Here is a 9,541-nt window from a genome sequence, read left to right on the forward strand (position 1 = left end):
AGCGATTGGAGGAAGAGAAAGCGGCTAAACGGGGCCTTGATCAGGAGCTTAATGAACTGGTGAGCATCCATGAAGAGGAATTGGCTGCTGCTCATGAAGAGACGGAGGAGAAGTTAAGTAATCTCCACGCCGAGTATAAGGTTTTGATGACCAAGGCCTGTAAGGATGCTGTCATTCGGGAGCGCCAACGAGTTTCCGCTACTGCTGCGAACATCGTGGTCCCGCCACTGAGCTTTGAGCCCGAGCCCGTGCAGAATGTCACTAATGTTGAGGACGAGGCAGGTGAGGAGCAATAGGATCCTGATGACGGACAGGCCTGAGCTTGCCTATCTCTTGGCGGAATCTCTTGTTTTGGCTTCCTTCTTTTGGTTTCCTATGTTTGAACATAAGTTTATAAGTTTAGTTGCTTCTTTGTGGAAACATTTTCATCGCTACTGAAAAGTCCTCAGTTGTGGGAGGCATAACTTTATTATTTTGTGGTAAGTCCTCGTATGTGGGAGGCACTTTAACTTTGTTGATAACTGTTATTAACATTGATATATGGCGTCTGCCTTTCTTTGATCGTATGATAGTTTATCATGATCTGACTATGAAAGAGTTTTTACTGTACGTTGTTGGTCCAACCTTGGGTAACATATCCGAGGAGTGATCAGTTCCTTAGATGGATATGCTATCTCTTATGGTGTTGGACCTAGATTGTAACAACTTTCGTTTAGCCTTTATTTGTTTTGTGTAGCTCGTTGTTGGGGCATTCGTTCCTTGAGGTAGCTTTTGAAGCGTGCTCTCAAGGGTGATACATTTGGTTGAGCAATTCTTACTTTGGCGTGAAGTAGATATGTCAAAGCTTGGTATCTCCTTTTAGAACAGGGCATCGTCTGATATCATGATCGTGACGATGTTACCTTAGGTTTGTAGTCCGTGTAAGGTAACTGAGGGTTGTTTTACCCCTATCGTTTGTAGGATGGGGTGTGCGGCCAGAACCCTGCCATAGTTGTTGATGGATTCATCTGTTTGGTGTGTTTGTTAGAAGTGCAAATATGATATGATTAGTCTAAATGCATATACGGAGTAAAGGAAAAATATACATATGTAATAAAGATGATATAGTCTAAAAAAAAGAATCTACATGCAGATAAGTATTACACAAAATGAGTAGTTTTATTAATTTCAAAAGAGGGTGTGAAGCCTTAGTACATTTCGAGGGAGGTTTGATGACCTTCTTACAAGTAGGGGCCTAGGGACCTAGCCTCAAATATGAACCTTTTATACATCATCCTTCATGGGCCGTGTGATACTCTTAGCAAGAGATATGTTGTGGGTCTGCTAATGCTTATCATTAGCTTTCGATATCAGTTGGGCTTTGTCTGCATCCCAACTTGTGAAGTGAAGTTTTTTGTTAATTGGTTGTTTTGCCATAGCCTGATTGGGCTTGGGAGCCTTTGTTGCCTTCTTGATGAGTCTCCAGGGGTTTAGTGTAGAGCCTTCTGGGGTGGTCATTCTTGTTTGTTCAAGGTATGTTCTTGGTCGAAAATGATGTTGCATGCTAGCCTTGCTAATGCAGTGGTCCTAACCTGAGTAACTATCTACGAAAGATATTAGGACACCTGTAGGTGCAGTATCCATTCCAGCAAATTTCTGTGAGCTTTCGTAGAGGGAATCTTCCAAGGTTTTTTGGGTGTCGGTATATGCTGCTTTGTTCTTAAGAGTACTTTTGATCTTGGTGTGAGTACGAGGTATGACTTCTCCCTCCTTGGGGAGGTCCTGTAATTGCTATAAAGGCTGTGTAGTCGGTCCAGAGGTTATGGTGTTGCACGAGGCTGGAGCGTTAGACAAGTGTCTTGGTGCATTGCTTATTGCCATGTAGTCATGGGCTTCAATTGAATTATCAATGCCTCTAGCTCTCCTTGCTTGTGATTTTGGGGAGTTTATGTTATTCTCGCCGTTTTGGACCTCCATCTTGTAGCAATATTTTGCCTCACCAGAGTCTCCAATGATTTCCGTTACTCCGTCAAGTGTTGGGAATCTTATCCTTTGATGGTAAGTGGAGGCCACTCCCTTGATTCCATGGACCCAGGATCGTCCGACAATGGTTGTGTAGGGTGATAGCACGTCTGCCACACAAAAAGTGGTTACGGTAAGGATTCTTCCCACCCGGATTTCTAATGTTATCTCTCCTCTTGGGCGATTCGATGACCCGTTAAAGACAAATATGTTGTAAGTAGAGGGTATGAGGCATTCGTCTTTGAGGCCCATTTGTTTGAATGTTTCATAGAACAATATCTCCACAGAGCTACCACCATCAATTAGGATTTTGGGCATTGCCCATGGTAGTGCTTTGTTTTTTGCTTCCTCGTCCTCATTTTCGGGGAGTGCAATGCCCATTGTGACCACTAGAGGATCGTTGTGGCTGTATCCTCCTTCTGGTGCCTCCGAGGCTGAAAAGCTTATGGGGAGTTTCATCCACTCCTCCATTGGGGGTTCTTTAGCCACGCTGAAAACTTCATCGCCTTTGAAGTTGCGCTTGTGGAGTCGCCCTGTGATTCTTCCTTCTCGTGCAGGGGAAGTAATCGCCGAATGTGATATAGTGTTACAACCTGAGTATTGCGCCTCACGGGGAATTTCCACACGATGTATGGGTGCCCCGGTGGTTGGTGGGACTGTTGGTTGTGCAATGTATTCTTGGAGCTTGCCCTCATTGATCATATCTTGCAGTACCTTCTTTAAGTCCCTACACGAGTCTGTTGTGTGGCTGTGAAATTGGTGGAATTCACAGAAATCAGTCCTGTTTTTAGTTCGTTCTGGTTGCTGACCCATGTTCCATGAGTAGGTGATCGTATGTTGTCCGTCGATCTTCTTGAGGATCTCGGATATTGGGGTGTTTAGTTTTGTATAAACTAGGTCTACGAATTTTCCCTTATTTTGTTGGGTCTGTTCTCGACCTTTCCATCCTCCAGTCCGATGTTTATCGAACTGGGTTGATCCATTGTTGGATCGCCTTGCTCCTTGGGCTGGCACTGGAGGGTTCTGTGGCTCTACCACATTTGCTCCTCTGCTAGTTCCTTTTGTCATTGTCATAGGTTCCGTCCTGGAGTTCTTCCAAGGCTATGTAGTCCTCTTGGACTTCTCTTAATTTACCCAGATTCTTTGGCATGGCCTCATACATGCGGACAAAGAGAGGGTCTGTTTTTCTAAGACTGTTTTTAAAACCCAAGATTGCATAGTCCTCAGGGACCTTTCCAATCTCGGCACATAACTTTCTTCATGGTGTTACCAGGGAACAGAGTGACTCGTTTGGTTCTCTCGAAATTTGGAACAATGCATCAACTTCGGGTCGGATTCGACTGTTGTGAATGTATGTTTCTAAGAACAGCTCGGACAGGTGAGCAAACGATTTGACTGAGCCCTTAAGCAGATTATTCTACCATAGTAGGGCTTCATCCCTTAGACTGGAAGGGAAGAATTTACATAACACCACATCATAATGGTCCCATTGGGTCAGTGTCATGCGATAAGTTCTAAGGTGCTGAATCGCATCTCCTGCTCCGGTAAATGGGGACGTGAACGTCGGTAAAGAGCATTTCCTTGGAAATGGCAATCTTAGTAGATTTTCAGATAAGGGTGATTGTCCTGCCTCTAGCATGACTACTGCTAATTTTTTGTTTTCCTGCCTCCCGGTGGCCTCTTTGTACATTGCCTCTAGCCGGTCGACTCGGATTGCATCTCTTCGTCGTTCCGCCTCGTCTCTGCCTTATTTCTTCTTCCCAGAGCTCTCTCGGGCGAGAAAGATGGTTCATAGTGGTGATGCCTAGATCGCCCTGAGTCATCGTACGAGTGTTCAACGAATGAAACAACCTTGGAACGAGTTGACCTCGAGTTGTCCCCTCGTCTTGGGTATTTTGATGCGAGATTCTCGGTCTCGCCGTTAACTTCGTCGATTTTATTTTTCTCCTTTTTGTGTTTAGGATCAATATCAGATGACCCCTCTGATAGACTATCCTCGTGGTCGAGCACACCTCTGCTTCCCTTAGAAAACCTATCCGTTGTCCCCTCGTTGAAGGTGCCAGGGATGTTAATACGTTCATCATCATGTAGATGTTCAAAGGGACTTTCCTCCTCTGGGGTTTCGTCGAAAGTGGTGAGTGACACCTTCTTCTTCACCTTGCGTTTTAGCCGGCGGTTCCTTCGTTCTAGCCTCATGTTACGCCTTTTGAGTTTTACCATTTTCTCACCCTGAGCTTCCTGGGCTTTCAGGATGGCTGTTATAGCAGTATTAGCATCGGCGAGATATGAAGGGTTGTCCTTCTTGACCTCAGTGTTTACTACTTGCCTTGGCAAGCGATTCAACCCTCCTGGTTGAGTAAGATAGATGTCATCATGCTTCTCTAAGGGGTTTCCCTCTCCTTCGGAGCTATAATTATCAGTTAGTCCTTCCTGATACTGGTCATCGGGTTGTCCCTCGCCTGGGACCAGAGCTTCTCCTGGATCCATATCGTCGAGTCCTTCTGTTTGGGCTCCACAATTTTCACCTTGGCTCACGCGAGCAGGTCTCCGTGTAACTATTACCTTCACTGCAACATATGCAATAATACTTAATTTGTCTTTTCTTCAGAAAAGCGGGACTCTAAGTTTGCAGGTCACGTGCAATTACTAAGCCATAGTTCAGACTGGACAGTTTAGTACAAGAAGACTTTGCAGTAAATTTTGGAGACATGTGAAAATGTCAAAACATTCCCTCGTTGCATGAGGTGTTGATGAAGGAGAAAAAGGTGTTTTTCCAGTCCCCTTTTTTCGAGGTAATATCTCCTTAAACACACCATACCCTTATAGGGAAAGAATCTAATTATGACGATTGAGTACTTTTTTCCATTCTAAGAAATATACCTCATCATCTTTTAACTTTTGATTTCAAACAAACTTTGAGTTCGATGAATGATTATATACTCATTGATTCCTCCCCTTGACTTAAACTTAGACTTTTAAGAAGGAAATCGGAGATTATGTTGAGTTTGATGACAAACATCATGCAAAATTCGTCTTTTCAACTCCCATAAGGTGATTTCTTCCTTATGTAGCTTACTGACTAGCATTTCTTCCCAGCTCTTTCATGGAGGAGATCGTTTGAGCACCGAAGCGTTTGAAGCTCCATATTTGCTTCGATCTGCAACTCTCCTGAGCTACTTGAGGAAGGCTTAAAAAACTTGAAAATAACAAGAAATCTTAAAGAAAAACGGCAGAAAATTATAGATCTGTTGATTTTGAGGTTCTACTAGACTTCTTAGATCGTGAAGATCATTTTTGAGTCCGAGCTCAACTCATTCATCTCAACAGAAATCTACTTTGTAGTGTGAAAACACTTCTCTTACAGAGATTATGAAAAACAATATAGTGTTGTACACTACAACAAAACAAGCCTTTAGTGACAAAATTTTAGGTGACTAACAAAAAATTTGTCTGTAAAAGTACTATTTTGCAAGGAATGTTTTTTGTCACTATACGTGTTTTTTTAGCAACAAATGGTAAATTTAGTCTCTAAAATTGTCGCTACAAATTTTCGTGACCGAAAATAATGACCTGCCTTATTTCCATCTCTAATACATTTTTGTGACGAGCTGTTTCGGTCACGGAATTGGTTTCTAGCGACAAAGCAAAAATATAGTCCCAAAACATCTTATTGCTAACAATTTTGTTTTTTGTCCTTGAATATATTTTACAGTGACAAAATCAGTTTGTTGTCCAAATGATTACGCGTCAGGTAAGAATTTTACCGCTAAACCTATTAGTATCCAGAAAAATTGTAGTCGCGATTAGATTGTTTTCTGGTGACAGGAAAAAATTTGGTCTCCCAAAATACCATTACCGACAAGGTACAACTTTTGTTCCTATATCTTTTTATGCAGACAAAATTGATTTTTACCTACATATATAAATACGAAACAAACTTAAAAGTTTGGCGTTAAAACTTTGTTAGTGGCAAACCAAAGTGCAGCCAGCAATTCCTAATATTTGGTGACTACGAGACTACTAGTAATTTCAATCGATGAGTTTTAATCAGTTTGCAGCTCTGGCTGTCAAAGCTACCAAGAAACAGTTACATGAAAGAAAAAAAACCATCTGAATGACTAGTACTACTGATAGACTAGATGACTGTTGCAACAGTGGCAGTTGACGAAGAAACTGAAAGTAACATTTCTTTCATAGATTTTAAGAGTGGCCGCACTAGTTAAGCGACTAAAATTATTCCGATTGCCTGAAATTATAGTTTAAATTGCCCACGACTAAATGATTTTTGCTTTTCAATTGGTTTGCATTTGTTGAATTGTCTTGTTTTACAGATAAGAAAGAATAATACCCAATTAAAACAACTAAATCTTTGTTGTAAACAAAGAGCAACTGAATTGTCTTTGTTTCGTTGAATTGGCCTGAAGATCAACTGAATTGTCTTGAAGATCAACTGCATTGTCTTGTTGATCAATCAGCATTCGTCAGTGTAAACAACTATCCACAACTCAAATCTTTGGTGAACAGTGCTAGTAAATTCTGTATGCGCGCAAAAATGAATGTAATTGGTTTGTTCAATTTCTTGTTCCTCTAACTTGGGTTATTGTATTCTGCTTAAGAAGTGGCCACCAAATAAGTTTCCAAAGACTGCAGGCCTCTAATGTTCTTTTTCTGTCCATACTCCGCAACAAAGGCATCTATTATAACTTCCGTAATGGATGCTCCAAGGTTACCAAGCAGCATACATACCATCAATATTGGAAGTACGTCACCTTTGACTGGGACGCAAGCGAACCCCAAGAGAGAATTTGCAAAAGTGTTGTACAATTTGATCCATTTAGCATTAACTTAGGATACCCTGAAAATGAACACACTTGAGAATTAAAAAAAAAAAAAACAACGAAAAAACTTGACGAGAAGTAGATAAGCAAATCTTTTACATTGTAACAAGAAATTTGGACTTTAAGTTGTGTCATACTTGATGAAAAAGAATCTCCTTAAATGTGAGAACCGAAACGGCCTAGTTTCTTTAAAAGCGGTTATGAACTAAACTAGTACTTCAACAATTTATTAGATCCCTACTTTTTACAAATCTGTGAGCTCCCAGTGCAGACCTACTAGACTCACCCCGCGCTTGGGAAACACTTCCCACGCAATCAAGGGGATTTATTGGCTACAACCAGATGCATAATTTTGCAGAATCAAGCTTCAAGCGTCCCTTTTGTTACATGATACTACGAGCAAATATTATATACTTGGGAGAACTTCACAACTACAAAAAAGACACCAACTGATTTCGACAATAACTCAATTTGCTGATGCAATGCACATTTAACTCATGACTGAAAAAATCATTACAACAGAATCCCATTTTCAAGGAAGAATTTTAGATATTTTTCTTACCTCTCAATAAAATACATCCAACCATACTGCACTGGACCAACAACCTTTGCTTGTTCTGCTTTAAGAATGCGCAAGTGCGTCATCACGGCAAAAAAAAAAGATGGGGGAATATCCTTCCTAACTTGCACAGTGTGATTGCAATATTGTCCTGCAGTTTGTCAAAATCAGCCATATTAAGGACCCTATCACACAACACTTTGGGAAAAAATACATAACTTAGTCATTGTTTCACACACATCATCTGGCAAATTTCCACAAATTGCTACCTTTGACAAATGTTCCAATAGAACATGACAATCATGACTTTTTTAGACCTGCAGGCCTCCACGCTCCCACAAATTCTTCAATTCCTCTACTAGTTGCAAATACACATATTTCCCTAAACTACTGTAAAGTGCGTGCTAAAAAGGAGGCCTTTACGGGGAGTAGTAAGCTAAAACAAGGAATTGACCATCATACAGAGATCATAAATTGTTTACGTCAAGCTTTTGAGTAAGAGATTTTTCACCTTTGTGTCCACAGTAGCAATGAAGCAAAACATGCACTCGCCCGAAAGTCTAGTAACGCCCAGCTTACGGATGGAACCACAGCTTCTTGTAATGAGCATTTCAATGACTAGATTGATTTTGTCCTGTGATTGCAAGCGACTACAATCCTCAATCAGAATCACAGTCACAATCAGTATATCTTGCAGAGATTGTTTCTAAAAGATTAGTCCAAGTGCATCTGGTAAGTAATTTATCCCAGCATCTTAATTCACCTCCAGTTCCATCTCCACGGTCCCTGCAGAAACAATCTACACACTAAAAAACCAAGATACATGAAAACCCCACTACAACAATCAGTTTTTGGCACAGCTAGACCAAGACTCGTCTTTTGGTTTGGACACCTTCCCCTGGAATTCTAAGAATGTTATGTAACACGGTAAATAAGATGACCATAGTTTGCTAAGCACACCGCAATTACAGAAATTGTAATCAACAAGACTACTTGAAGGTTGTGCATCTGCGGATGAAAAACATAAAATTGAACGAAGGGGTTGGATTAAAAAATGAGTCACTGATCAATACTATGACTAAGAAACCCCAATTTCTATTTTCTGGATCTTTACTATTGAATCAAAATCGAGTGAAAAATATTACCTTTATAAATTGGTTAGTAATTGAAGCTTTTCAATTAATCATAGTATTGATCTTGAAACTCCAGATGCTTTTGCAAGAGAAACAGAGACATGAATCAACAACAAAGTATACAAACGCACGAAGATATGTCGAAAGCATGGGAGGAAGATATGTGGAAACCCACTCTAAAATCTCTAATTTTGACAGATTTGTGAAAGACCTAACTTTAAGTTGAAATATTGAAACATCAAAACTTAAAACATTTCTTTTATTCATGATATCTGGTAAAATAGTGAAAGAATGAGAAAAAGAAAGAATCAAAATCACACCTTCTAATATTTCAATTCAAGAATTAACATTTATTATTGTTGATATTAGAGATAAAAAAACAAAAAATTCAAGACTCTTAATTTCAACTTATGCCGATGATGTCAGTAGATAAGACCTAATATTTCAAGATAAATCCGAGAGGAGGAAATTTGGCCATTTGGGTTAAGTTTCAGAGAGTTGGAGATGGAGAATAGACGGTAAGCGGCGGAATAAGGGTTTGAGTGTGGAGCAACCAGTTTATGCCAAGGCTAGGGTTTCGTGTGGAGGGAAAAGATGAAATTTTGGTGGGAACTTTGCGCCAAAATTTGGCTTTTCCCGCTAATCAATCTAGGAGACATTTTCACCCAGAGGGAAAACAAGGTGGCAATCCGTGTGATATTTTGTGTTTGCATCTGTTCGTGGGTTAGTCATCCGTGGTTTTCTATTGGCCAAATGGATATCATTAGGATCATCAAACTTAGGGGTGAGCAACGGACGGACGGTTGCGGATTAGGGGTCACCCGCAACCAAACCGTCAAAGTTGCGGATTTGGAAATTCAAACCGTGACCGGCCCAATCATCCCCCGATTTGCCCTCTGCGGATCAGCGGATTTTGCGGGCCGGTTGCGGATTAACCGCAGATTTGATCACAAGAATCATCAAAAAAAACTAAGTATAGAAACTAGAAAGTTACAAACTAGAGTACAAAC

At 40.6% G+C, this 9,541-nt stretch overlaps 1 long non-coding RNA gene across 2 annotated transcripts; it reads right to left on the reverse strand.

Annotated features, from left to right (window-relative positions):
• Nucleotides 1-6,283: 6,283 nt before the first annotated feature.
• On the reverse strand, nucleotides 6,284-9,172 carry LOC113319620. 2 transcript variants are annotated; one of them, XR_003345689.1, is made up of 4 exons: nucleotides 8,544-9,172; nucleotides 7,910-8,184; nucleotides 7,402-7,549; nucleotides 6,284-6,856 (listed from the first exon to the last, which is right to left on the reverse strand). It is a non-coding gene; the product is annotated as an uncharacterized LOC113319620 (long non-coding RNA). The 2 variants fall into 2 exon arrangements; XR_003345687.1 differs by having other exon boundaries at nucleotides 7,910-9,172.
• Between the last annotated feature and the right edge of the window lie 369 nt (nucleotides 9,173-9,541).

Source organism: Papaver somniferum, chromosome 10, assembly GCF_003573695.1.
Source record: "Papaver somniferum cultivar HN1 chromosome 10, ASM357369v1, whole genome shotgun sequence".
Classification (NCBI taxonomy): Eukaryota; Viridiplantae; Streptophyta; class Magnoliopsida; order Ranunculales; family Papaveraceae; genus Papaver; species Papaver somniferum.